Below are 23,569 nucleotides of genomic sequence, written 5' to 3'. Positions count from 1 at the left end.
TAGAATTAAATTCAAACACACCCAGGTAGCTGGAGACAGAGTTGATTTCAATGAAAAATGTTCAAATTTGACATGTTTTTCTACTTTTTTATGCATATATACCTTAGAAAGGTAGAAATAGGTTGTTTCTTGTTCATTTCAAAAGTAATTATCATAGCAGATGTTATTTCAAAGTCAAATGTACATTTACATATCCTACATGTAATCTTAATGCAGACAATTAAATAGAGGGGGGGGGGGTTTCAATTATGTAAACATATCTAAATATCTTTTTGAAATAAAAAATAAAGGAAACATAATTGTATACTTTTATTGAAAAACAAATTTTCACAGCAATTATGAATTTCTTTAAACAGCCTTAATTTTGTTTTCATAATTTCTTATCAAACACAAACCACAACATGGCATGATGCTTTCTTCAAGTTCCATTATTGTTCATGCATTATCGGATTTAATTTGAATTACCGGTAAATAGTCTGTAGAACACAAGGAATATGCATGTGGATAGAGGTGACAGGTTAATCTCAGGAGCTGACCCACAAGAATCAACAGGTACCGGTAAAAGCCATGTGGTAACAAGACTCTGATTTGAGCTGAAATAAATAAAAAAATAATTAGCTGTGTTTACATACATGTACTACTAAACATATGCATAGTATTTCTGTAAAAAATACACTGACCATGCAGTGTAATAAGTATGACATATCCCAATACATGACATAACATTTAGGCAGTACAAGATCAAAAATTTGCATATCAAGTCATAATATAATATTAAAAAATTTTCATAGGTATAAACACTTATCAAATTGAGAAAGAGAGAGAGTTTGAGAGAGAGAGAGAGAGAGTTTATTACCGTACTTGTATTGCAACAGTCAATATTTCAATTCGTAAATTACAAACGAATATTACCCACCGAACAGCGTCAAAGTACATGTACTGGTATTAGCTTCTGGTATACCATTTTTTATCAATTCTACTGTGTTTTTTTTTTTTGGCAAATAAATTTAGCGAGGGTTTTTGTTTATTTTCTTATAAATTACATGTTTTAAAAACAATACTACGTGTAATAAGCATAAAACATGTATGAGTAAACTTAATGAAGAATTTTTAATAGATTATTTTTCACAGAATGTGGTACATTACATGTATGTCAATCTTTATAAAACTAGCGTATATTTCGTGCGCCATAAATTGCAAGTTTTTTGTAAATATCATTTATTTGCATGATAGGTATATATGGTCTAACCAAAATTTTCTTCATAAAGCTACAGCTGTATGTACCACATATATGTTTTGTCACAAGTATACATTTTTTAAAAAAATACCCAAATTCCAACAGTGTAAATAAACTCAACTCATTCTCTGATAAGTTCATTGTGTTTTGTGTGTGCATATCTTATTTGTCTGCTGCAACAGCAGCCAATCAGCGGTAAGCTGAATCCACAAAAAGAAAGTTTGTGTTTTAGGAGCGGGTAAATTGTTTATGCCACACTGTCAAGAAAACCACACCAAATAATAACAAGAAACATAAATATTCACTTAAATGTATTCTGTTGTAAAGTAAAGGTTTTTAACACTTATTGCATCTTGCAAAACATGTGATGACCTTAATCATCTGTCATATATGTGATATACATGTATATGTAAAAGATGGGAGAAATAACGACGGAACAAAGTGGGATTCGAACCTGGCCCTCTGAATCTCTAGTCAAGTGCTCTACCAACTGAGCTACATGTATCTGGCACCGGTATTCAAACCAGTCTGACCGTCACATTCCTCCCCCTTAAATGATCTTCACCCTCTAAGATCATCCATGGCAGGATCGAGTTAACCTGTTAGTTCCAGGGGTTGGTCACAACACCAATATTGTAACAGGATGGGAGAAATAATGAAGGACCAAACCAGGATTTGAACCTGGGCCCTCTGAATCTCTAGTCAGGTGCTCTTCCAACTGAGCTATCTGGCACTGGTATTCAAACCGGTCTGATCGTCACATATATAAAGAATTATTTTAAACAATGTTGTTCAATAAAAAATAACACTCGCAACCTTCAGTTTTTGTCTGTAATTAATCAATATTGGCGTGCGATCAGTTCTCGCCGAGTACCATTTCTCACCAGTGCATTGTCATTTTATCAACACATAAAATTATATACGAAAATATGATGTAACAGTGCACCAGCGAGAAATGGTCCTCGGCGAGAACTGCTCGCACGCCAGTACTGCCAGTAGTCAGATTAAAAATTACATTTAAAACATTAACAAGGACATCATAACTGCTAAACAAGAAAAATTGTGTGAACTGGTAGAATGGTAGGCATAGTTCTAACTTGTAACCTACATGTACAAGTACATGTACCGGGTACCCGTTGGTCTGCTAAACCTCTTTAATGATACAATGATCGGCATCATAAAGATATTAAAGTCATGTTTTAACTCTGAAGTCTGAAGTATACAATTTTATTTACTTGAAGTTATGTCTACAGGGTATTCATGACTACATTTGGAGTCTTCTGCACAAGAATATATGATATGTTTCTAATTAGACCCTGCTTTGAATTTTGAGTTGAAAATTCACAATCTGTTATTTTTTTAAATAGATAAATTCAGTTACCCTTTCCAGTCCCCCATGAACCTCGAGCGAGTCTAAACATCCATGAAACATGTAAAAATTACACGTTAGTAAACAAACACCCACACCATAACAAAAACATCTATAACTGTGTGCACGTACTTACATGTACATCTATACTATATACTAAATTTTAACCAGTTAACAAGAAACTTTAAAAGGAGTAAAAGCCTCACCTTCTTCAGTAACATCCACATAAATCACACACTTTAATGTCCATCTTTTCTCCTTTATTACTCGTAGCTTATCAACGGCTGATCGTCGACAGAAGTGTGGCTGTCAGAATTTCCTCGTAAACGATTCACACGAGAAAAATGTCCTCCTTAAACAGATATGTAGTATTGTTCCCTGTGCATGTTCATATGTTTCACAGTAAATTGAAAATGCATGTGTACACCGAAAGAATACACAACTTCTCTTCTGCATTACGGCTCTCTCTTTTCTACAACAGCTGTACAATGCCGTTCGTTACTGTTTACATTCGGCGCGCGCGCGGGGGTTACAAACAGGGGCGCCCCGACAAATAGTTGCACATAGAACGTTTAAATAATGTGTGTTCATTGAATTCATAAATGATATAGATGAAAAAAAAAATGAAATTGAATCACAACAATTTATCTAAGACGCAACACAACGTAATGCAGTAAATGCCTGGGCCTTAAAGTGGCATTTGTCTATGTAGACATATTAACTCGTTCATGTACGATTCTCACATATTTGTTTTATGAAATTTGAAAAAAAAATATAGCACAGAACTTGTTTAATTTGATGCCAAATGACATTATTTAATATATTAACAATAACTGAATTAATTTTTTTTCATAAAATGATAACGATTTTTGCTATCAGAAAAATACGTGTATAAGCTGCTGACCCCTAATTATAGGGGCCAGCCCTTTTTTCTTAATTTTAAATGAAAGCTCTCGTTATTCTAAACAACTTTTGTTCTATATGTATTAACAAAATATTTTTAGTTTAAAGGTTATAATACAAAAAGCAACAAAATTTCAGCCCCGAAAAAATCTTAAACTTTGGCGACAAATAGCTCAAAAACTAACAAAGAAATTACCAAAATTTTCATGCCAGCAAAACTATAAAATGTTACCGACAATTTCGTCAAATTTCATGCATCTATCATCTGTAGTTCCCGAGATCAACTCTGGACAAAAGACCCCTCAATTTTCAATTAAAGGGCAATAACTCATAACCGGAAGTGAATTTTAAAAATTTGAAAAAAAACATCTAGAGATATTAATATCATCTACATACCCTGAAAGTTTCATAGCAATCAGACAAAAAATGTTCGAGAAATCTCGTGCACAAAATTTGCGGGAAAAAAAAAAAATAACTAGAGCAAAGCTCGTTGCAAAGCAACGAGTGGGTTTTCCGCTAATGTCGAAAGCAACGCTAGAAGTACGTCTAAGAAGCAGAGTTCTTAATCTAGTAACAAAGAAACCTAAGTACAAAAAGATAAAAAAAAAAATCGAATGATTCTTGGTACAACTTAACATAATCCGAATGTTTTTAAGTACGACTTAACCAAAAACCCTTAACCATTTCAAGAACGACTTAACAAAAAAAAAATGTGTTTAAGTACGACTTAACAAATTTGACTTCATTTTAGGTACAAGTTTACTTTACCTTGAACTAACATCTTTTTTCTTCCCAGAATGCAAAATTTAAATTTACGTAAAAAATGAATTTTGTTTAAAACATAATTCTGAGCAACTTTTCCTCTTCACTGCTTTTCAAAGGGTTGACCTTTCGTACTGTGTGCTCGTTGCGTCATTAATTGTCAGAAACTTATCGATGTAAAGTTTACTTTACTGTACCTCTGTGAATATTTTCTATGCAAAATTACTATGAACCAGACAACATTGAAATGGTGAACATTTCAAAGGGCCCCGCTTATGTTATTTCAGAGAATTCTGCTTTGACCTTGACCTATAACTTGAAATTTTTCCAGCTGGCATAGAACTTTTAATTCAATTTCATTCCCCCTAACATACATGCATTTTTGTTCAATCTGACCAAGATTAAGCATATTTGGAAAATAATCTACTGTCTAAAACTAATTTTAAAAAGATCTGCTATGACCTTCACATTGACATACTTGGTTAAAGGTCACTGCACGCCATTAACCAATAAACTCTGTAAAGGTAAAATATTAGCCAAATAGGGGCTAAAAGGAAAGTGTATCTATGCTCTTAAAATATGGATTTTTGTGTGAACTGATATGACCTTGACTCTTCATCTACAAATATCATTCGAGGTCATTGCATATATTTTGATCAAAGGCATCATGTGGGTGAAGTATGAGGCTGAATGGAGCAAAGGGAGAGAAGATATACTCCGGACAAGGATTTTTAAAACTATAATTCTGCTATGACCTTCACAGTTTCTTTTCACTGAAAATAGGTTCAAGGTCACTACACACCCTTTCACCCTTTACTCAAAGGCTCTGCTTATGTGAAGTCTGAGCCAAATAGGGGTTAGTAGAAATTATATATGCTCTTAAAAAAGGATTTTTGCATGATCCGATATGATCTTCACCCGTTACCTAGAAATTTCATGCAAGGTCACTGCACATCGTTTAACCATAGAGACACTCTGTGAGTATTAGCCAGATTGGACCAAAGGGAAAAAAGATATGCCCCAGACAAGGATTTTATATATATAATCCTGCTATGACCTTAACCTTATACCTAAAAACATGGTTCAAGGTCACTGCACATCCTTCAACCAAAGGAACCCTGTGGATGAGGTATGAGCCAGATTGGGCCAAGGGGAGAGAAGCTATGCTCCTGTCAAGCCATCTCGGATGGACAGACGGACAAATTGATCACTAGAAGGCGCCCGCATAAACATGCCTTTTTATCTAATTTAAAGTAGTATCCATGCTATCTGCCCATGGTGAATAGTCATCAAAACCATTCTTCAACAGAATTTGATTTCCCTCCTTTTGAAGGTGGTATGGGACATCTGTCGATATTAATGTGGATTAAAGTACTATATAATTGAAAATTTTTCACCGGTTTAGAATTTTCAAATTTTACAATATTTATCCAAAAAATAGCTTTTAAAAATATTTGAAAAGGTAAAAATTGTAAAAACCCCAGCGGGATTCGAACTCATGACTTACAGGTCCCTAGTAAGCCATCTAACCCACCGTGCTAAGGAGTTAGGTGACCATTTTTGAAAAGAAACTACATGTACTTATATAATTACACTTTATTTTATTGTTTATTTCGATAAACAATACGTCACAACATGGAAGTGTCCAATATCACCTTAAACTTGGAACACCTCTGACCTAATAAGATCGCCGCATTAAATACAAAGTTTGATTTAACTCTAATTTGTTTATCATCAAGAATTTCTGCATCGCTGACAAATAAAGTTTTCTTCTGTATAATGAAATACCAATTAACTGACTATTCGGACAATAGCAAGTTTATTGTCCCACTCCACAGCAACTATTTCCCTTGGCTTTGCCTCATTAAATAGTTGCTGTCTTTGGGGACAATAAACTTGCTATTGTCCTCATACACAGTAAATACTAAATAGGCATATAATATCCCATCCACCTACATTTCATGTTATATAACCTCCCATTTGTAACCTTCAATTTCACTGTAAAGTCAACATATCTGTCATAGCCGCAAGTTTCACAATTTATTTCTGCTTCTCGTGTACTTAAAATTAGGGGCCTTAATATTGCTTACTAATTCCAACAAGAGACATCCCTCTAACTATTGATAATCATTAAAATTCATTTCATGAATCTACGCAACAATGATAAACCTTCAAGTACAGTCACTCTCAATTTTACAAAAATATTGACGGTACTTTATCCGAAACTGTTCTGTGTACCTTTAACTTAGTACACTAACAGTTTTATGAAAAGACGGTTTGTCTTAGAATAAGAAAGCTAATGCAGTCTGAGAAAAAGAATACCACATATTACCAATTCCATTGAGGTTTAATAAAAATATGGCCATTTAAGTGAACCCACCATTTCCAATTTCCTTTAGTAAACACAGATTTACAGGGTTCTCCATAGTAAAACATCTTTACCTGACCTTTTAGAGGTCAACTTTTGTTCAACCACCTTTAAAAAGAAATTAACCTTATTCAATACAACATACGCCTACATGATATAATCATGATAAAAGCTTCACATCACTTAGAAATACCCTTACATGTATACCCCCCACCCCAATCTTTTGATTTTCATAAAAAGTCATGGTTTGAAATGTTTTACCAAATTTTATGAAACAAGTGGCAATTTCCCTGAGTAATTTCTAACACATATTAGAAAACAATCATCAATGATTCTAAAATTTGATCTTTATTTGTTTATTGTATGATTTGTACCATTTTAATTAACAAATAGACTGCTGTTCTGCTTGTGATTTCTTGTTTTCATGAAAAAAGTAAGCTAACAATCATATTTAGTGAATATCTAATCTATTCTGATTTCTAGTCTCCTTCTAACCATGCTAAAACAGTAAGTTACAACCTACAAGTTAGACATCTGCCTTAAATTAGAATTAAATTTAAACACACCCAGGTAGCTGGAGACAGAGTTGATTTCAATGAAAAATGTTCAAATTTGACATGTTTTTCTACTTTTTTTCTGCACATGTATATACCTTAGAAAGGTAGAAATATGTTGTTTCTTGTTCATTTCAAAAGTAATTATCATAGCAGATGTTATTTCAAAGTCAAATGTACATTTACATATCCTACATGTAATCTTAATGCAGACAATTAAATAAAGGGGGGGGGGGGGATTTTTCAATTATGTAAACACATCTTAATATCTTTATGAAATAAAAAATAAAGGAAACATAATTGCATACTTTTATTGAAAAACACAGCAATTATGAATGTCTTTAAACAGCCTTAATTTTGTTTTCATAATTTCTTATCAAACACAAACCACAACATGGCATGATGCTTTCTTCAAGTTCCATTATTGTTCATGCATTATCGGATTTAATTTGAATTACCGGTAAATAGTCTGTAGAACACAAGGAATATGCATGTGAATAGAGGTGACAGGTTAATCTCAGGAGCTGACCCACAAGAATCAACAGGTACCAGAAAAAGCCATGTGGGAACAAGAGTCTGTTTTGAGCTGAAATAAAACAAAAAATAATTAGCTGTGTTTACATACATGTACTACATGTACTAGTACCTAATAGCTGTGTTTACATTAATTAACATATGCATAGTATTTCTGTAAAAAATACACTGACCATGCAGTGTAATACGTATGACATATCCCAATACATGACATAACATTTAGGCAGTACAAGATCAAAAATTTGCATATCAAGTCATAATATAATATTAAAAAATTGTCATAGGTATAAACACTTATCAAATTGAAAGAGAGAGAGTTTGAGAGAGAGAGAGAGAGAGAGAGTTTATTACTGTACTTGTAGTGCAACAGTCAATATTTCAATTCGTAAATTACAATCGAATATTACCCACCGAACAGCGTCAAAGTACATGTACTGGTATTAGCTTCTGGTATACCATTTTTTATCAATTCTACTGTGTTTTTTTTTTTGGCAAATAAATTTAGCGAGGGTTTTTGTTTATTTTCTTATAAATTACATGTTTTAAAAACAATACTATGTGTAATAAGCATAAAACATGTATGAGTAAACTTAATGAAGAATTTTTAATAGATTATTTTTCAAAGAATGTGGTACATTACATGTATGTCAATCTTTATAAAACTAGCCTATATTTCGTGCGCCATAAATTGCAAGTTTTTTGTAAATATCATTTACTTGCATGATAGGTATATATGGTCTAACCAAAATTTTCTTCATAAAGCTACAGCTGTATGTACCACATATATGTTTTGTCACAAGTATACATTTAAAAAAAAATACCCAAATTTCAACAGTTGAAATAAACTCAACTCATTCTCTGATAAGTTCATTGTGTTTTGTGCGTGCATATCTTATTTGGCTGCTGCAACAGCAGCCAATCAGCAGTAAGCTGAATCCACAAAAAGAAAGTTTGTGTTTTAGGAGCGGGTAAATTGTTTATGCGACACTGTCAAGAAAACCACACCAAATAATAACAATATAGAAACATAAATATTCACTTAAATGTATTGTGTTGTAAAGTAAAGGTTTTTAACACTTATTGCATCTTGCAAAACATGTGATGACCCTTAATCATCTGTCATATATCTGATATACATGTATATGTAAAAGATGGAAGAAATAACGACGGAACAAACTGGGATTCGAACCTGGCCCTCTGAATCTCTAGTCAAGTGCTCTACCAACTGAGCTACACGTATCTGGCACCGGTATTCAAACCAGTCTGACCATCACATTTCTCCCCCCTTAAATGATCTTCACCCTCGAAGATCACCCCTGGCAGGATCGAGTTAACCTGTTTAAGTTCCAGGGGTTGGTCACAACACCAATATTGTAACAGGATGGGAGAAATAATGAAGGACCAAACCGGGATTTGAACCTGGGCCCCCTGAATCTCTAGTCAGGTGCTCTACCAACTACCATCTGGCACTGGTATTCAAACCGGTCTGATCGTCACATATATAAAGAATTATTTTAAACAATGTTGTTCAATAAAAAATAACACTCGCAACCTTCAGTTGTTGTCTGTAATTAATCAATATTGGCGTGCGATCAGTTCTCGCCGAGTACCATTTCTCACCAGTGCATTGTTACGTCATTTTATCAACACATAAAATTATATACGAAAATATGATGTAACAGTGCACCAGCGAGAAATGGTCCTCGGCGAGAACTGCTCGCACGCCAGTACTGCCAGTAGTCAGATTAAAAAAAGACAATAAAAAATTACATTTAAAACATTAACAAGGACAATTTAAGTACACATCATAACTGCTAAACAAGAAAAATTATGTGAACTGGTAGAATGGTACGCATAGTTCTAAGTTGTAACCTACATGTACAAGTACATGTACCGGGTACCCGTTGCTCTGCTAAACCTCTCTAATGATACAATGATCAGCATCATAAATATATTAAAGTCATGTTTGAACCCTGAAGTCTGAAGTATACAATTTTATTTACTTGTTTATTGTTTATTTACAAGTTATGTCTACAGGGTATTCATGACTACATTTGGAGTCTTCTGCACAAGAATATATGATATGTTTCTAATTAGACCCTGCTTTGAATTTTGAGTTGAAAATTCACAATCTGTTATTTTTTTTAAATAGATAAATTCAGTTACCCTTTCCAGTCCCCCATGAACCTCGAGCGAGTCTAACATCCATGAAACATGTAAAAATTACACGTTAGTAAACAAACACCCACACCATAACAAAAACATCTAACAGTGTGCACGTACTTACATGTACATCTATACTATAGACTAAATTCTAAGCAGTTAACAAGAAACTTTAAAAGGAGTAAAAGCCTCACCTTCTTCAGTAACATCCACATAAATCACACACTTTCATGTCCATCTTTTCTCCTTTATTACTCGTAGCTTATCAACGGCTGATCGTCGACAGAAGTGTGGCTGTCAGAATTTCCTCGTAAACGATTCACACGAGAAAAATATCCTCCTTAAACAGATATGTAGTATTGTTCCCTGTGCATGTTCATATGTTTCACAGTAAATTGAAAATGCATGTGTACACCGAAAGAATACACAACTTCTCTTCTGCATTACGGCTCTCTCTTTTCTACAACAGCTGTACAATGCCGTTCGTTACTGTTTACATTCGGCGCGCGCGCGGGGGTTACAAACAGGGGCGCCCCGACAAATAGTTGCACAACGTTAAAATAATGTGTGTTCATTGAATTCATCAATGATATAGATGAAAAAAATGAAATTGAATCACAACTATTTATCTAAGACGCAACACAACGTAATGCAGTAAATGCCTGGGCCTTAAAGTGGCATTTGTTCGCTTGTGTGTCTATGTAGACAAATTAACTCGTTCATGTAACGTTACGATTCACACATATTTGTTTTATTTTTTTTTTTGAAGAAAATAGGGCACAGAACTTTTTAAATTTGATACCAAATGACATTATTTAATATATTAACAATAACTGAATTAATTTTTTTTCATAAAATGATAACGATTTTTGCTATTAGAAAAATACGTGTATGAGCTGCTGACCCTTAATTACAGGGGCCAGCCCTTTTTTCTTAATTTTAAATGAAAGCTCTCGTTATTCTAAACAACTTTTGTTCTATATGTATTAACAAATTATTTTTAGTTTAAAGGTTATTATACAAAAAGCAACAAAATTTGAGACCCCCCAAAACTTTAAACTTTACCGGCAAATAGCTTAAAAACTTAAAAACATTTTGCCAAAATTTTCATGCCAGCAAAACTATAAAATGTAACCAACAATCCTGCTAAATTTCATGCAACTATCTTTTTGTAGTTCCCGAGATCAACTCTGGACAAAAGACCCCCCAATTTTCAATTAAAGGGCAATAACTCATAACCGGAAGTGAATTTTAAAAATTTGAAAAAAACGTCTCGAGATATTAACATTGTCTACATACCCTGAAAGTTTCATAACAATCAGACAACAAATGTACGAGAAATGGCCTACACAAAATTTGCGGATAAAAAAAAAAAATAATAATAAGAAACAGTAGAATAACAGAAGGGTTTTCCGTTGAAAAACGGAAAACCCTAATAAGAAACAGTAGAATAACAGAAGGGTTTTCCGTTGAAAAACGGAAAACCCTAACTAGAGCAAAGCTCGTTGCAAAGCAACGAGTGGGTTTTCCGCTAATGTCGAAAGCAACGCTAGAAGTACGTCTAAGAAGCAGAGTTCTTAATCTAGTAACAAAGAAACCTAAGTACAAAAAGATAAAAAAAATCGAATGATTCTTGGTACAACTTAACATGATCCGAATGTTTTTAAGTACGACTTAACCAAAAACTCTTAACCATTTCAAGAACGACTTAACAAAAAAAAACAATGTGTTTAAGTACGACTTAACAAATTTGACTTCATTTTAGGTACAAGTTTACTTTACCTTGAACTAACATCTTTTTTCTTAACCCAGAATGCAAAATTAAAATTTACGTAAAAAATGAATTTTGTTTAAAACATAATTCTGAGCAACTTTTCCTCTTCACTGCTTTTCAAAAGGTTGACCTTTCGTACTGTGTGCTCGTTGCGTCATTAATTGTCAAAACTTATCGAAGTAAAGTTTACTTTACTGTTCTTCTGTGAATATTTTCTATGTAAAATTACTATGAACCAGACAACATTGAAATGGTGAACATTTCAAAGGGCCCCGCTTATGTTATTTCAGAGAATTCTGCTTTGACCTTGACCTATAACTTGAAATTTTTCCAGCTTGCATAGAACTTTTAATTCAATTTCATTCCCCCTAACATACATGCATTTTTGTTCAATCTGACCAAGATTAAGCATATTTGGAAAATAATCTACTGTCTAAAACTAATTTTAGAAAGATCTGCTATGACCTTCACATTGACAGACTTGGTTCAAGGTCACTGCACGCCATTAACCAATAAACTCTGTAAAGGTAAAATATTAGCCAAATAGGGGCTAAAAGGAGAGTATATCTATGCTCTTAAAATATGGATTTTTGTGTGATCTGATGACCTTGACTCTTCATCTACAAATATCATTCGAGGTCATTGCATATATTTTGAACAAAGGCATCATGTGGGTGAAGTATGAGGCTGATTGGAGCAAAGGGAGAGAAGATATACTCCGGACAAGGATTTTTAAAAATATAATTCTGGTATGACCTTCACAGTTTCTTTTCACTGAAAATAGGTTCAAGGTCACTACACACCCTTTCACCCTTTACTCAGAAGCTCTGCTTATGTGAAGTCTGCGCCAAATAGGGGTTAGTAGAAATTATATATGCTCTCAAAAAAGGATTTTTGCATGATCCGATATGATCTTCACCCGTTACCTAGAAATTTCATGCAAGGTCACTGCACATCGTTTAACCATAGAGACACTCTGTGAGTATGAGCCAGATTGGGCCAAGGGGAGAGAAGCTATGCTCCTGTCAAGCCATCTCGGATGGACAGACGGACAAATTGATCACTAGAAGGCGCCCGCATAAACATGCCTTTTTATCTAATTTAAAATAGTATCCATGCTATCTGCCCATGGTGAATAGTCATCAAAACCATTCATCAGCAGAATTTGATTTCCCTCCTTTTTAAGGTGGTATGGGACATCTGTCGATATTAATGTGGATTAAAGTACTATATAATTGAAAACTTTTCACCGGTTTAGAATTTTCAAATTTTACAATATTTATCCAAAAAATAGCTTTTAAAAATATTTGAAAAGGTAAAAATTGTAAAAACCCCAGCGGGATTCGAACTCATGACTTACAGGTTCCTCTAAACCCTCTAACCCACTGTGCTAAGGAGTTAGGTGACCATTTTTGAAAAGAAACTACATGTACTTATATAATTACACTTTATTTTATTGTTTATTTCGATAAACAATACGTCACAACATGGAAGTGTCCCATATCACCTTAAACTTGGAACACCTCTGACCTAATAAGATCGCCGCATTAAATACAAAGTTTGATTTAACTCTAATTTGTTTATCATCAAGAAATTCTGCATCGCTGACAAATAAAGTTTTCTTCTGTATAATGAAATACCAATTAACTGACTATTCGGACAATAGCAAGTTTATTGTCCCACTCCACAGCAACTATTTCCCTTGGCTTTGCCTCATTAAATAGTTGCTGTCTTGGGGGACAATAAACTTGCTATTGTCCTCATACCCAGTAAATACTAAATAGGCATATAATATCCCATCCACCTACATTTCATGTTATATAACCTCCCTTTTGTAACCTTCAATTTCACTGTAAAGTCAACATATCTGTCATAGCCGCAAGTTTCACAATTTATTTCTGCTTCTCATGTACTTAAAATTAGGGACCTTAATATTGCTTACCAATTCCAACAGGAGACATCCCTCTAACTATTGATAATCATTAAAATTCATTTCATGAATCTACGCAACAATGATAAACCTTCAAGTACAGTCACTCTCAATTTTACAAAAATATTGACGGTACTTTATCCGAAACTGTTCCTTGTATCTTAAATTTAACTTAGTACACTAACATTTTTATGAAAAGACGGTTTGTCTTAGAATAAGAAAGCTAATGCAATTCTGAGAAAAAGAATACCACATATTGCCAATTCCATTGAGGTTTAATAAAAATATGGCCATTTAAGTGAACCCACCATTTCCAATTTCCTTTAGTAAACACAGATTTACAGGGTTCTCCATAGTAAAACATCTTTATCTGACCTTTTAGAGGTCAACTTTTGTTCAACCACCTTTAAAAAGAAACCTTATTCAATACAACATATGCCTACATGATATAATCATGATAAAAACTTTACATCACTTAGAAATACCCTTACATGTATACCCCCACCCCCCAATCTTTTGATTTTCATAAAAAGTCATGGTTTGAAATGTTTTATAGGGTTGGATACCGGTACACGGTACCAATACCGTACCGAATACTTGCTTTAAAAATACCGGTAAAATACCGTTTCATTTAATATCGGTACTAATAACGGTATTTTTGTATCTTTGAAACCTTTTTATACAATTAAAATGATTTTAAAAAACGATAACAGACTTTCTCCACGAATGAAAAGGATAGGCTAATTAGCGAAATATGCACTTTCCCATTCTAGTGCGATCCTTAATTCGACTTCCAATACTTTAATAAATCAGTACATACATTTAAAAAAAAAAACTAAAATACATTTACAATGATAGTGTTTAATTTTATTCTGATAATAAATGTAAATTAAAAAGACAAAATAGCGCAAAAGTTTTCTATTTATTTCCGTTCTATTTTCTGATGTTTCGTCAATTAGTGCAACCAAACAATGGCTGACAACCGGGTAAACCGCTCGGCTATTTAGTCTCATTTCAGTAGGAAATCAGATGGTGGTGTTTGCAACAATTGCCAGTTATTTTGCCTGGGAAAAGGGGAAAACACAAGGAACTTTACTGAACATTTGAGAATCAGATTCAATTTATTTGTCTGTTAATCTTTTATTAAAAGATTGAAGCATAAACATAGTTTGTAAACTCATATGTTATTGTAAACATATTATACTATCTTTATAAATTATAACACTGAAAGAGCAAAAACACATTTATTGAAAAAAATAATTATCATTCTCGTTTATTGAGGTCTAGTACCGTATCGTTAAAAATAATGTATCATTTCAAAAATACCGGTATGGTATCGTACCGTTTCATCCTTAACGGTATCCAACCCTAATGTTTTACCTAATTTTATGAAACGTGTGGCAATTTCCTTGAGTCATTTCTCACACATATTTGAAAACAATCATCAATGATTCTAAAATTTGATCTTTATTTGTTTATTGTATGATTTGTACCATTTCAATTAACAAATAGACAGCTGTCCTGCTTGTGATTTCTTGTTTTCATGAAAAAAGTAAGCTAACAATCATATTTAGTGAATATCTAATCTATTCTGATTTCTAGTCTTCTTCTAACCATGCTAAAACAGTAAGTTACAACCTACAAGTTAGACATCTGCCTTAAATTAGAATTAAATTCAAACACACCCAGGTAGCTGGAGACAGAGTTGATTTCAATGAAAAATGTTCAAATTTGACATGTTTTTCTACTTTTTTATGCATATATACCTTAGAAAGGTAGAAATAGGTTGTTTCTTGTTCATTTCAAAAGTAATTATCATAGCAGATGTTATTTCAAAGTCAAATGTACATTTACATATCCTACATGTAATCTTAATGCAGACAATTAAATAGAGGGGGGGGGTTCAATTATGTAAACACATCTAAATATCTTTATGAAATAAAAAATAAAGGAAACATAATTGTATACTTTTATTGAAAAACAAATTTTCACAGCAATTATGAATTTCTTTAAACAGCCTTAATTTTGTTTTCATAATTTCTTATCAAACACAAACCACAACATGGCATGATGCTTTCTTCAAGTTCGATTATTGTTCATGCATTATCGGATTTAATTTGAATTACCGGTAAATAGTCTGTAGAACACAAGGAATATGTATGTGGATAGAGGTGACAGGTTAATCTCAGGAGCTGACCCATAAGAATCAACAGGTACCGGTAAAAGCCATGTGGTAACAAGAGTCTGTTTTGAGCTGAAATAAATAAAAAAAATAATTAGCTGTGTTTACATACATGTACTAGTAATAGCTGTGTTTACATTAACATATGCATAGTATTTCTGTAAAAAATACACTGACCATGCAGTGTAATAAGTATGACATATCCCAATACATGACATAACATTTAGGCAAAATTTGCATATCAAGTCATAATATAATATTAAAAAATTTTCATAGGTATAAACACTTATCAAATTGAGAAAGAGAGAGAGTTTGAGAGAAAGAGAGAGTTTTTTACCGTACTTGTAGTGCAACAGTCAATATTTCAATTCGTAAATTACAAACGAATATTACCCACCGAACAGCGTCAAAGTACATGTACTGGTATTAGCTTCTGGTATACCATTTTTTATCAATTCTACTGTGTTTTTTTTTTTTGGCAAATAAATTTAGCGAGGGTTTTTGTTTATTTTCTTATAAATTACATGTTTTAAAAACAATACTACGTGTAATAAGCATAAAACATGTATGAGTAAACTTAATGAAGAATTTTTAATAGATTATTTTTCAAAGAATGTGGTACATTACATGTATGTCAATCTTTATAAAACTAGCGTATATTTCGTGCGCCATAAATTGCAAGTTTTTTGTAAATATCATTTACTTGCATGATAGGTATATATGGTCTAACCAAAATTTTCTTCATAAAGCTACAGCTGTATGTACCACATATATGTTTTGTCACAAGTATACATTTTTTTAAAAAAATACCCAAATTCCAACAGTTTCAATAAACTCAACTCATTCTCTGATAAGTTCATTGTGTTTTGTGCGTGCATATCTTATTTGTCTGCTGCAACAGCAGCCAATCAGCGGTAAGCTGAATCCACAAAAAGAAAGTTTGTGTTTTAGGAGCGGGTAAATTGTTTATGCGACACTGTCAAGAAAACCACACCAAATAATAACAAGAAACATAAATATTCACTTAAATGTATTCTGTTGTAAAGTAAAGGTTTTTAACACTTATTGCATCTTGCAAAACATGTGATGACCTTAATCATCTGTCATATATCTGATATACATGTATATGTAAAAGATGGGAGAAATAACGACGGAACAAAGTGGGATTCGAACCTGGCCCTCTGAATCTCTAGTCAAGTGCTCTACCAACTGAGCTACATGTATCTGGCACCGGTATTCAAACCAGTCTGACCATCACATTCCTCCCCCTTAAATGATCTTCACCCTCGAAGATCATCCCTGGCAGGATCGAGTTAACCTGTTAGTTCCAGGGGTTGGTCACAACACCAATATTGTAAGAGGATGGGAGAAATAATGAAGGACGAAACCGGGATTTGAACCTGGGCCCCCTGAATCTCTAGTCAGGTGCTCTACCAACTGAGCTATCTGGCACTGGTATTCAAACCGGTCTGATCGTCACATATATAAAGAATTATTTTAAACAATGTTGTTCAATAAAAAATAACACTCGCAACCTTCAGTTTGTGTCTGTAATTAATCAATATTGGCGTGCGATCAGTTCTCGCCGAGTACCATTTCTCACCAGTGCATTGTTACGTCATTTTATCAACACATAAAATTATATACGAAAATATGATGTAACAGTGCACCAGCAAGAAATGGTCCTCGGCGAGAACTGCTCGCACGCCAGTACTGCCAGTATAGTCAGATTAAAAAAAGAGAATAAAAAATTACATTAACAAGGACAATTTAAGTACACATCACTGCTAAACAAGAAAAATTATTTGAACTGGTAGAATGGTAGGCATAGTTCTAACTTGTAACCTACATGTACAAGTACATGTACCGGGTACCCGTTGGTCTGCTAAACCTCTTTAATGATACAATGATCGGCATCATAAAGATATTAAAGTCATGTTTTAACTCTGAAGTCTGAAGTATACAATTTTATTTACTTGAAGTTATGTCTACAGGGTATTCATGACTACATTTGGAGTCTTCTGCACAAGAATATATGATGTGTTTCTAATTAGACCCTGCTTTGAATTTTGAGTTGAAAATTCACAATCTGTTATTTTTTTAAATAGATAAATTCAGTTACCCTTTCCAGTCCCCCATGAACCTCGAGCGAGTCTAAACATCCATGAAACATGTAAAAATTACACGTTAGTAAACAAACACCCACACCATAACAAAAACATCTAACAGTGTGCACGTACTTACATGTACATCTATACTATATACTAAATTTTAACCAGTTAACAAGAAACTTTAAAAGGAGTAAAAGCCTCACCTTCTTCAGTAACATCCACATAAATCACACACTTTAATGTCCATCTTTTCTCCTTTATTACTCGTAGCTTATCAACGGCTGATCGTCGACAGAAGTGTGGCTGTCAGAATTTCCTCGTAAACGATTCACACGAGAAAAATATCCTCCTTAAACAAATATGTAGTATTGTTCCCTGTGCATGTTCATATGTTTCACAGCAAATTGAAAATGCATGTGTACAGCGAAAGAATACACAACTTCTCTTCTGCATTACGGCTCTCTCTTTTCTACAATCATGCCGTTCGTTACTGTTTACATTCGGCGCGCGCGCGGGGGTTACAAACAGGGGCGCCCCGACAAATAGTTGCACATAGAACGTTTAAATAATGTGTGTTCATTGAATTCATAAATGATATAGATGAAAAAAATGAAATTGAATCACAAAAATTTATCTAAGACGCAGCACAACGTAATGCAGTAAATGCCTGGGCCTTAATGTGGCATTTGTTCGCTTGTGTGTCTATGTAGACATATTAACTCGTTCATGTACGATTCTCACATATTTGTTTTATGAAATTTGAAAAAAAATATAGCACAGAACTTGTTTAATTTGATACCAAATGACATTATTTAATTTATTAACAATAACTGAATTAATTTTTTTTCATAAAATGATAACGATTTTTGCTATCAGAAAAATACGTGTATGAGCTGCTGACCTCTAATTATAGGGGCCAGCCCTTTTTTCTTAATTTTAAATGAAAGCTCTCGTTATTCTAAACAACTTTTGTTCTATATGTATTAACAAAATATTTTTAGTTTAAAGGTTATAATACAAAAAGCAACAAAGTTTCAGCCCCGAAAAAATCTTAAACTTTGGCGACAAATAGCTCAAAAACTAATAAAGAAATTACCAAAATTTTCATGCCAGCAAAACTATAAAATGTTACCGACAATTTCGCCAAATTTCATGCATCTATCATCTGTAGTTCCCGAGATCAACTCTGGACAAAAGACCCCCCAATTTTCAATTAAAGGGCAATAACTCATAACCGGAAGTGAATTTTAAAAATTTGAAAAAAAGTCCCTAGACCTTAACATTGTCTACATACCCTGAAAGTTTCATAACAATCAGACAACAAATGTACGAGAAATGGCCTACACAAAATTTGCGGATAAAAAAAAAAAAATAATAATAAGAAACAGTAGAATAACAGAAGGGTTTTCCGTTGAAAAACGGAAAACCCTAACTAGAGCAAAGCTCGTTGCAAAGCAACGAGTGGGTCTTCCGTTAATGTAGGAAGCAAAGCTTGAAGTTCCTGTAAGAAGCAGAGCACTTAAACCAATAACAAGAGTAAATTAAATAAAAAGATGAAAAAAATCGAATTATTCCTGGTACGACTTATTTTAAGTACGAATTAACAAAAACCTTTTCGATTTCAAGAACGACTTAACAAAAAAATCCGAATGTGTTCAAGTACGACTTAACAATTATTTTTGGTACGAGTTAATTTAACTTTTAACTTTATGCTATTTTTTAAACCAATAACGTGGAATCAAAATTTCCGGAAAAATCAATTTTTAAACCCCAATATCTCTGTAATGAATCATCCGATTTAAAAACGGTTTTCAGTGTTAGATTCAACCTAATAAGCTCTACAAAATACATATACGTTTTTTAATCGATCAAAAAATTCAAATTTTCGAAAAAATTGATTTACTTCCGGTTTCGACCGGAAGTGACGGATTTTCATTTCCAGCCTTATTACAGAGGCAAAACGATCAATATATTAGCTCAAAAAAATTCAACTTTCTATCTTGAATCGTTTTTTAAAAAAGCCGCGGACAAAATGACTTTTTGAAATTTTTAAAAATGACGTAACGTAAAAACGGAAGTGATGTTGCTATAGAAACTTTAATATCTTTGAGCCATTATAATTTCACATTATCTCTGAAAGTTTCATAAAAATCGGTCAAAAACTTTTTGAGTTATGAAGCCGGAAAGAAGTCAGAAAAAAAAGAAAAAGTATAATAATAACTAGAGCAAAGCTCGTTGCAAAGCAACGAGTGGGCCTTCCGTTAATGCCGGAAGTAAAGCTGGGGGTCCTGTAAGAAGCAGAGCTCTTAAACCAATAACACAGTAACTAAAATAAAAAGATGAAAAAATCGAATGATTCCTGGTTCGACTTAACAAAATCCGAATGATTTTAAGTACGAATTAACAAAAACCTTTCCGATTTCAAGAACGACTTAACAAAAAAATTCGGAATGTGTTCAAGTACGACTTAACAATTATTTTTGGTACGAGATAATTTTACTTTGAACATTACGCTATTTTTTAAACCAAAGACGCGGAAACAAAATTTCCGGAAAAATCAATTTTTAAACCCCGATATCTCTATGATGCATCGTCCGATCTAAAAACGGATTTCAGTTTTAAATTAAGCTTAATAAAAGCTCCTTTGTTGCTTTATGATTATTATCAAATTATTGGTCAGAAAAGAGTTATTATAAAAACACTTAGTAGCCCTTCTGGCCCCTAATTTGAGGGGTCAGCCCCTTTTTCTTGTTATCAAATAAAAGGTACCGCTAATATAAACAAATTTTGTTCTACAAGTGTTCACGAATTGTAAACCTTTCTCGAAATATCTTAACAACTGTGTTTTAGGGGCTGACCCTTTAACCCTAACCGGGGCCACTAACAACAAAATGTTTGGTATCATATTGTTAAGAACATTATTTTTAACAACTTCTGTTATACATTGCTTTTCAAAATATTTCTCCTTTTTCAGATATTAATGATCAAAATTTTGAATTCTGGCCCCTTGAAACCCCTAATTACGTAATATATGACTTAGGTATGATAATTTATAGATAAACAGCTGTACAATGAGCATTTGTGCTTCTATAAATAATAACAAAATATTTTTCAGTAAAGAGTTATTATAAAAATACTTTAGAGTCCCCTTGGCCCCTAATATGAGGGGCCAACCCCTTATTCTTGATATCAAATTAAAGGTCTTGCAAATATAAACATATTTTGTTCACCAAGTGTTCAGGAATTGTTAGCCTTTCTCAAGATATCTGTATAAATGTGTTTTAGGGGCCAACCCTTAAACTCCTTACTGGGGCCACCAACAACAACATTTTAGTTTTCGTATTGTTGAGAACATTATTTTAAACAACTTTTGTTGTACAGTGCTATTCAAAATATTTCACCTTTTTCTGATAATAATGATAAAATTTTTCAACTTCGGCCCCTTGAAACCCCTAATTACGTAACATATGACTTAGGTATGGTACTGAATAGATAAACAGCTGTACAGTGAACATTTTTGCTTCTATAATTAATAACAAAATATTGTTCAGTAAAGAGTTATTGTAAAAAGAGTTTAGAGCGCTCGTGGCCCCTTATTTGAGGGGCCAGCCCCTTTTTCTTGATATCAAATTAAAGGTCTTGCAAAAATAACCATCTTTTGCATAATATGTTTTAACAAAATATTTATACATCAAAAGATATTACAGAAAATGTGCGAAAATTTCGTGAAAGAAATTGGTGCTAATTTTCAGGTTCAGGCGAGCTTCGAAGTCTTGAGCAATTTTCATAATTGGAAGCATGGGGGTACATCTACATACATTCATCTACAATCCCTGAAAATTTCAAGCTTCTCTCTTGATTAGTTTTGGAGGAGATGCGTGGACAAAATGACCCTTAAAAATTTACAAAATCGTCAATATCTGAAACCGGAAGTGACGTCATCATTTGAAAATTTAATTATATGTAGCACCGATCATGCTTTATCAGTCCTGAAAATTTTGTGCATATCGGTTGTATAGTTTTTGAGAAATTGCGCTTTAAAAAAGTCAGAAAAAGAAAAAAAAGAATAACTAGAGCAAAGCTCGTTGCAAAGCAACGAGTGGGTCTTCCGTTAATGTCGGAAGTAAAGCTGGAAGTTCCTGTAAGAAGCAGAGCTCTTAAACCAATAACAAGAGTAACTAAAATAAAAAGATAAAAAAATCGAATTATTCCTGGTACGACTTAACAAAATACGAATGATTTTAGGTACGACTTAACAAAAACCTTTCCGATTTCAAGAACGACTTAACAAAAAAAAATCCGAATGTGTTACTGTACGACTTAACAATTATTTTTGGTACGAGTTAATTTTACTTTGAACATTACGCTATTTTTTAAACCAAGGACGCGGAATCAAAATTTCCGGAAAAATCAATTTTTAAACCCCGATATCTCTGTAATGCATCGTCCAATTTTAAAACGGCTTTCAGTGTTAGATTCAGCTAAATAAGCTCTACAAAACGTATATACATTTTTGATTAAATCAGAAAATTCATTTTTTCGAAAAATTTGTTTTACTTCCGGTTTCGACCGGAAGTGATAGATTTTCATTTCCAGCCTTATTACAAAGGTAAATCGATCAAATCATAACCATTCAAAATTTCAAGCCTCTATCTTAAAGCGTTTTTGAGAAAAGTCCGGGACAAAATGACTTTTTGAAATTTTTAAAAATGACGTCACGTCAAAACGGAGGTGACGTTCTCTTTAAAACTTTTACATTTTTGAGGGACGCCAACTTGCAAAAATCTCTGAAAATTTCATCAAAATTGGTTAAAAACCTTTTGAGTTATGAGGCAAAAAAGGAGTCAGAAGAAAAGAAAAAGAATAATAACTAGAGCAAAGCTCGTTGCAAAGCAACGAGTGGGTCTTCCGTTAATGTCAAGAGTAAAGCTTGATGTTCCTGCAAGAAGCAGTGTTTAAATCAATAACAAGAGCAACTTAAACTAAAAGATAAAAAAAATAAAGTAATTCTTGGTACGACTTAACAAAATACGAATAATACTATGTACTAATTAACACAAACCTTAAAGATTCTAAGAACGACTTAACCAAAAAAATTCCGAAGGTGTCAAAGTACTTAACAAAAATCGATTTATTTTTGGTACGAGTTACTTTAACTTTGAACTTGACGCTAATTTTGAAACCAAAAACGCAGAATCAAAATTTCCGAAAAATCAATTTTTAAACCCCGATATCTGTTATGCCTCGTCCGATTTAAAACGGATTTTAGTTTTGTACTCATCATGAAAATTACCGTAAGTTACATATGTTTAATTTTTAATATTGAAAAACATGAAAAACTAAAACAAGAGGCAAATGGGCCACATCGCTCACCTGAGGAACAATAGGTATGATAAAATCAGCTTAATGGAGTCACAATACAAATTATCTGGACAATGTACAATAATACATGTAGATCCTGTATAAAAAAAATCTATTTTCCCCCTGGATATTCTTATGTTCATAATCATGAGTCCCTTTTCTAACAGGATGATTTTATAGTCATATCACATGTTGAGTATTGCAGTTCTCAAAAAGATCCTTAACGATAGTTTATATATGGGATATAAACCTACATCAAACTTTGAACCTTCTTGTGAGGCCAAAGAACTGTCCTGAGGCCAAAGTCTTAACAATTATAAA

The 23,569-nt window shown here is 33.1% G+C and overlaps 1 long non-coding RNA gene across 1 annotated transcript; it reads right to left on the bottom strand.

Annotated features, from left to right (window-relative positions):
• Positions 1–296: 296 nt before the first annotated feature.
• Positions 297–3,298, bottom strand: LOC136271560 (uncharacterized). Its single transcript, XR_010709475.1, has 2 exons — positions 2,813–3,298; positions 297–593 (listed from the first exon to the last, which is right to left on the bottom strand). It is a non-coding gene; the product is annotated as an uncharacterized lncRNA (long non-coding RNA).
• Between the last annotated feature and the right edge of the window lie 20,271 nt (positions 3,299–23,569).

The sequence above is a fragment of the Magallana gigas genome, chromosome 9 (assembly GCF_963853765.1).
Source record: "Magallana gigas chromosome 9, xbMagGiga1.1, whole genome shotgun sequence".
In the NCBI taxonomy this organism is placed as follows: Eukaryota; Metazoa; Mollusca; class Bivalvia; order Ostreida; family Ostreidae; genus Magallana; species Magallana gigas.
The sequence above is the reverse complement of the archived record's forward strand: the minus strand, read 5'-3'. Positions and strand labels throughout refer to the sequence as shown.